The sequence below is a fragment of the Calypte anna genome, chromosome 2 (genome assembly GCF_003957555.1).
Source record: "Calypte anna isolate BGI_N300 chromosome 2, bCalAnn1_v1.p, whole genome shotgun sequence".
Lineage (NCBI taxonomy): Eukaryota > Metazoa > Chordata > Aves > Apodiformes > Trochilidae > Calypte > Calypte anna.
Window position 1 is genome coordinate 103,890,722 of NC_044245.1, and position 7,678 is coordinate 103,898,399.

Genomic DNA, 7,678 nt, shown 5'->3' on the forward strand with positions numbered 1-7,678 from the left:
TCCAGATTGGTGACAAAGTTGAGGAGCAGTGCCTGTGAGGTCCAGCAGGCCCACCTGCCCCAGCAGAGGGCAGGGACATCTCTCGGGGTTTCCATGGTTTGGACAAGAAATGAGCCATACCCTCTGTTCTATACGTAATAAATTCAATATGTCACAAGGTTAATTTTATTTTATTTTATTTTAAACTTTCCAGCCTGGAACAGACAGCAATACTCACTTCCTTATAACAAGATGATGTCCTGTAGTAACTTTCCAGTAACTTTCACTTGCTTTCTTTTTTTTTCTTTTTTAGATCAAGGTGAGAGCCTGAAGCCTTTGTCTAAAGGGGAAAAAATGTTACTTAAAAGTCTGAACAACAAAGTTTTTATTTTTCATTGCAACTACCAATAGATTCCTTCAAGACTTTTAGAAGCACTGAATCTAATCTCAGAACAGGCATGGAGATGTTACACTCTGTACAATTTGGTGACTCTCAGAAATGAAAAAAAAGGCAACATTTCCCAGAGTACTGTTGGGATTAACTGTGCATTAGGCAGAAGGAGGCCAGTGGTGTCTGAAAAGTTAGAGCTCCCACTTTACTACCCTCTCTTATGGTTTGCTCAGAGTAGTGATAAAATTCCTGGGATTAAATGAAAGCTTTGTATAAGCAGGAAATTCAGCAAAACCAGCTTGTCTTTCTAAGTCTCCATGATCACTTTTCAGCAAAAATAAGAAACTTCAAGCATAGATCCCAGCAAACTTGGGCTTTGTAAACAAGACACTGATATCTTACCATTTCTCTGTGTCCAGGTTCATCAGGGAAGACACGGAGAGGCACTGCAGCTGTGTGCCGTACCCCTTCTCCAGCATAAACCAGTTGTAATCCTGCTGCTTTTAATGGGGTGTGCAGTTTTCCCTTGTGCAAGGAGCCAGAGGTGTGAGCCAGACTGCTTGCTCCAAGATTGTGCAACAGGGTCAAACCTGTCACACTGTGAAACTCTTTTTTATCTACAGCAAAGGATTAGCACTTCTGAAATGAGCCACCTATCAAAAACTCAGGGTAAAGCTGAATGAAACTCATATTTACGCCTGCTACCTACTGAGGCAGTATGATATTGATGTACATTTTGCTTCCCACGTTCCAGGTGACCTAAAAGGTGTTCAGGATGCTTTACTCATGATGGGGAAACATATGTGAGTGAAATGTTAACTCTGAGGTTGAAGCCATACATGGTTCTGAGAAATTTTAATCTTGCCTCTCTGTCCACACAGATTTACACTATCTTCCATTTCTCTCCCAGCCCCAGGCCTGCTCTTCCTCCCCTTGCAGTCAGGAGTGAAACTCCTAGCAGCCCTGTGGCAGAGGTGAACTCTGATTTATAAGAACCTTTCAAAGAGATGAACCCAGTCCTAAATTACAGCTGGCTAAAGCAGGCAAGGACACGGGAATCAGCAAGCTGTCTGGCTGGATGTAAAAGCTGTATTCACTACAAAGGAAAGGAGTATGTGTTTGACACCTTTCTAATTAATGAGACTACCAGAGGCAGCCACCTAGATCAAGCCCCAGCCATTGGGAGGAGCCATGTAAAAGCCAGAGGAATTTGGGACAGGCTTCAGCTAGCTTTCCCAGACAGTTTGAGTGGGGCAGTCTGTGGTTCCTGGGCTTGCCAGGTGCCAGAGCTATCACTCAATTTTGGCTGTTAAAAGTCCAGGCTGCCACCTGTACCTGGAGAAGGGCAGATCAACCCCTTGCTGTCAGAGAATCAAGCATCACACTCCCACATCCACCATCGAGGTGGTGGTGCAGGAGAGCAGTGCTCACCTGGGATGCTGTTGAGGGAGCTTACACTTTGGGCCCAGAAATTGTCTCGAGAAAAAAAAGAGACCTATTTAAAAGAGACCTAATACTCCCTGTTGTTAAAAAACAGAAAAATGAGTGTGCTCTACATGCCCCTTATGGGTGGTAAGCAAGGTAGTAATGGTCAGGTGGAGCTCCGCTAATAAAAGGTATTACAAAAGAAGGAAGCAGGAAGATAAATTTTTAGGGAGAAAACTTAAGGCTAAGGACAGGTACAGCACAGGAGGAAAGCAGAAGGAACCAGAAGCTGTAGTGTGATGAGAAGATTGGTCTCAGCAAAGATTTTTGAAGATGTTCCATTAGTTGTTTTCATTTCACAAGTTGCAAGTATCTGTTTAAAAAACAAACAAACATGTTAATCACAACCAGGCTCCTTTGACAGGAATACAAACATTTTGCAGAACATCTTTGGTTGAGAAAATGCTCTAGAATTTTTTGGTTTACCTTGCATTTTATAATTTCCTATGGGGAACTTCTCTGTGGAGCTAAGGGAAATTTCTGATTTGCCAAACTTCTTGTTGCAATAATAGTCCATAAATTTTGGCATGGTCTGCGTATGTCCTGCTTGCATCAGAGAATACTTACAGGCACAGAAAGTCACTGTAGCTGCATGGTGTCCTGAAGACAGCTGCCCCCAAGAGAGAGGCATCCAGAAGGGCAGACCCTGACCTATAAAGTCTATGTGAGTTTAGAGATGTGCAGAGGAAAACCAGTCCAGATTAAATGGATCCTTTAGGTAAAGTTTCTCTGAGCAGAGAGAGGAGTTCCACTATGAAAGCAGGCAAGGTAAAAGCACTGGGGAGAGACAGCAGTGACTATCAGAGCTCCCGTAATCCCCTGATGTTGTTATCTGTGCTGTCTTTAGCCTCATCAGTGGGTGAATGGGGGGGAGAGAAAACTGCTGACAGAGTTTGTGGGCTGTCCCCCTCAGCTGCAGAACAACTCCTGGCTGTCTCTTAGGCATCAGGCTTGGACAAAGTGGGTATGGAGAGGGCTTTCCCTAGCTGTATGGAGAAGGGGGGCTGACTTTCTAACCACAGATATCCTTAGATTCACTCTTCTGTTCTGCATGTACTACCGTGTCCCTACAAATTCAAATATGTAGCCAGGGGACAGGACAGCCTCCTTCTTTATGAATTCAGAGCAGATAATTGAAAGAATGAACGTGAGAGTTTCAAAAGTTGAGCAGTGGAAGGCATGAAGCATGCTTTTAATTAGCATTATTATTTAAAATGAGCGATACTGAAAAGGTGCTTTGAGTTCTCTAATAGCATATTCACTAGCTAATCAACAGAGCTATTACTTTCTTTGAAGAATGCCCTACTCTGTGGTACTAAAGTGCACATGCTGATTTATTGGTAAGGGTAATTACAGGGCATGTCATAAACACCACTGACGTCATGGAATATTGGTCTTTAACCATCTTTCCAGTTAACTCTTCCACATAGGAAAACAGACATTTTGCAGCTGACCCTCAGCTGGTGTTGAGCACTCCCCACCTACCAGCATCACATCCATGGCAGCAGAGGATGAAGTCTTGCATTTATGGCTTCCCATGACCATGAAGTGTAAGCATTTGAAAGCCTGTCATACACCAGCCTGTGCAAAAACCTCATTGCTGAGCAGAAGCCTTTTTCACAGAACAGTCTCGTGTATGAGTTTCAAAAGAGAGCCTACACCTAGTAACCTACATTTCCTAGAGGTACTGACCTGCTGGGGGTGGTGAAATCTTCAGAAAATAACAGCTTTCCACTATACTTCCCTTCTCTGAAGGTGGAAACACAGCCCCTGGCTGGACAGCATAGATGGTAGATACTTTCCAGGTTTTAAATGGAATTTTAATGTATGCATAAGGGGAAGACCAGGTCAGTCAGAAGAGCTATAGCTAAACTATGCATTTCAAGCATGCTATCTCTATGTAGCTCTACATATGGGCTGCAAGCTTGTAACTGCTGTAGTGGCACATGGGTGCATGAGCAAGGAAGGAAACATCAGCCCGGGTGGTTCCTTCTTCTTACTTGCTTTCCCTCCTTTCTTCTTCCACTTCTTTGCTTTTTTTCTTTCCATTTTTCTCCATCTCTCCATCTGTTTCATCCTGTGTGGTTTGCTTTGTTTGTTTCCCCATTTCAGGGATGGCTTCCATACATTTCTGGACAATTGAGGGACTGGAAAAATCTTTAAATCCACAGGACTGAAAAAAACCTTCTTCCTAATTTTTTTTTCCCCACTCTATTTGTTAGGTTCCTCACTATAAGGAAAGGTTAACCTCTCTTTACTGAAGTTCAGGTAGTGGTATCATTCCAGATATAAGAGCAATAAGTAGGTCATAAAAATAGAATGGATATTCATCTTTCATTCACACAGAAGAAAGAAGAAAAAAGATATATCCCAACAGGAAATAAAATGCAAAACATGTCATTTCAGAATATGGCAAAATACTTTTAACTATATAAGGTATGTTTTGCTGTTTAGTTCAAATATGTCTGTTTCCAAAGAAGATGAGTGGCTTAATTTGTAATTTAAAACAGTTGACAAAATTCTAATTATGAATCAGACCCACTTAAATCAGTATTTAATCTCTGTTCAAATGAAAACTATCAAACACAATGTGATAAACCCAGTTGTACAGCCAAGATACTCACATCCTTTCCTATTGTTATCTAAGCTGGAAAATGCTCTGTCCTCCCTCCACTGCTGAGATGTGAAGTGGGGTTTATTGTCCCCATTTTATGGATCAACAAGGATGAGAAACCCTCTATAGTTTTCCCAAAATTTCACAGGGGCCATTCAAAGGGAAGATGTTCAATGAGTATCTTCCAGGTCCCAGGCGATGTCCCAGCTGGTGGGCTCTGGCAATATTTCACCAGCACCAGGACATGGGCAATAGTGTGCAACAGCTCATCCTGGTGACTTCTTGGCATGGTTTTGGTCAGGACCACCTAGCACTTCCCCAGCTGCTGGCTATGATTAGGGAAGTTTGGATGGCTGCCCACCCCTGCTGCGGAGTATATCAGGGACATAGCTGGAGAGACATAGGATGGGCTTTCCTCTTCTCCTCCTTTGACTATTCCCTGGCCCATTTTATTTCCAAGCATAGGTACAGCCATTTTTTGTGTATTTGTGGTGTGCATAATGGAAACAACATATTTAAGGACTAGTTGGTGAAGAAAAAAGAGGAAACATGATATGAGATGGGGATGAGTCTTATGTGACCTGGCCCCAAGTCCTGCCTTAAGAGTGGGTGTATTTTTTCATGAAGGCACATGATTTTCTACCTATGCAGTGTCAGCACAAAGCAGAGATAGGCTCCAACACGTGACTCTTCAGTGACTAGTTTGAATGGAAATGTGTGATTTCTGAACAGATTTATTGTGCAAGCAAAAATGTATTTGCTAAAGATTACAGCAGCATGTTTGTTCTGAATGCTGAGCCTGGAAAATAAAGACTGCCCTGTGTGACTTTTCATAACATGCTGAAAAAAGGTTTGTGGTGTCAAATACCTGCTTTAACTTTGTTATCCCTGTTCCATGGTCTGTAGTGCAGGGATTAGGCAATGGAAGAGGAGCAGAGCTGGGGATGCAGAGACCACTGCGGCTCAGACTCCAGCTCCTGCATTCCTTGTGGATGTGGATGATAGACATGATTAGGACTCATACGGCCTCCAGATCTGTGCCAGGTGTGGACATACAGCCTACATGCCCATTGCTCTCTGATCTTGCCAAAACACTTTTCTGCACTATGTGTAGTGGAACACTGGGGAGTTCCATGGCCCACAAGGGTCCCTGAAGTCCTTCTTAAGGCTGTCTCCAAGCTCTGTTCTGCCACATCCCTCTCAGAGTAGCAGGGACCCAGAAGCTTCTGCTGGTGAGAACCAGGACTCGGCCTTCAACCTCTAATTAGTCATTACCACTTCAGATAGTTAATATTATTACCTTTTATGTCAGAGATATCGTATGCTGTATAATTGCATAGCTGGAATGTTTTTGCAGGAGTTAGGACTAGGATTCTGCTGCTGTGGCCTTCATCTGTAAAAGGCAGCAGATGGGGATCTGTGTCCCCTCTCCCTCAGAGCTGCTTTGCAAGGTGGCTTCACAAGGATTTCCACTGAGGATAGCTTGTAAGCCACATGGTCTAGTGGGCAACCAACCATCTTGGTCTGAGAGTCCAAGTGTTCTGAGAGGAAGAACAATGTGGGTGGGTGGAAAGAGGTGTCTCAGGTTTTTTGAGGAAAGAAAGTAAATGCAGAGTGCCATTTGGGAATTTTCACCCATCAAAATGCACCCCATTTCTTTCATCTGCTTTTTTGTTTTTAAAGCCCTCAAGTGACTGAAGTGCAACGTGTAGACCTCAGTTTGGTTTGGAACTGTGGTTCAGTTGCACTTACAGAAAAAAATTAAAACCCCATGATCTTATAAACATCCTCAGGGGCGGCTGATAAAAATAATTATTTTGCTGCTGTGTTGAATGCAGTTACAGGTCGCATCGCTCAGCTTCCCTGGCAGAAACACTCCTGAGATTTTCTTCTGCTGATACTCAGCTGCACTGTTTGGAAAGAGAAACTCAGCCAACTGCTTGGTTATCTTGGAGTTGTCCTTGTACAGGGGAAAATGGGGCTTGATTTGGTCTGGCAGCCTGCTAACATTTGCTGCCATGGCATTTTTTGCCAGTCTTCATGACGCCAGGGAACAGAGGAATGCTGCAGCACATGTATTTAAGGGGGTTTGTTTAGCATAAGGGTGTCTGTAGGAGGAGTAGTTTCCTGAAAGGAACAACTGGAGTGGCTGACCTTGCACGGATTCTGCTGACAGTTTCTGCTTGAAATAAGGTTGCCCTGGTCTGGTGCAACATCACTCACCTCCTACAAGGGAGTTTCAAACTGTTAGGAGACACATAAGAGCTATAGAAGGAGTAGCAGGTCCACAGGGATCCCTTTTTACCAAGCACAGGACCTGAGCACACTCAGGCTCTCAAGGATTTCAGCTTCAAACTGAAGGCTGCAGAGGGTTTATAAGAGAAGTCCCTCAGCTCTGCACACCTCCAGACAACAGATGTCAGACCTGGTTCTGCATCCCAGGTCAAGTTAAAGGTTAAGGGGAAATATCCTGAAAGAGGAATCAAAATTATCTCGAAAATACTTGTCTGCAAGCTGTTCTGTGCTTGCTCCATAGCAGGAAAACCAAAAAGCATTGTGGAAAACTGATTTAAAGGGCTGGGCAGATTCAGGTGCAAGGCAGGAGATTGAATGTTTTGCTTCTTTGCCTTCCTCATGCTTTATGCCTTGGAAACCTACCTATGTCTCTGCCTGTTAATGAACATCTGCTTTTGATTGTCACAAACCCATATATTTCAGTAAAGTAAACGTACCTGATTTCCACTTGGGAAGCAGACTATTGTTTCTGCTGTGCCAGATTCAAGCATTGCTTTTAAATCAGAGATGGAAGTTTTTTCCTCACGTGCCTACTGGTTACCTTTACATGCTAAATTACCTCAGCAGAAATTATGATTCTCTGTTTGGACTAGCTGCAGAACATAGGATGAAATGTTGCTTTTTCTTTGCTGTCTGATGTGTCTGGTGCTGAAGGACCATCTCCTGGGTATACCAGCTGTTGGTGTTAGAGAACAAATTCATCTTTCCTATCTCTAGCTAATTCTGTGTTCATCAAGCAGGACACTGGACCAAATGGAGATGACAACATCTGGGCTAAAAAACATGGCCTTACCAAGTCCTGGTTTCATCTCACCTGGTCTTTACTGGAACCACAGAACTTGTCACCACCGTGGCTGGCTGGCTGGTAGACTTCATGCCTGACAAGGGCTCCAGAAACCTGCACAACAACCAAA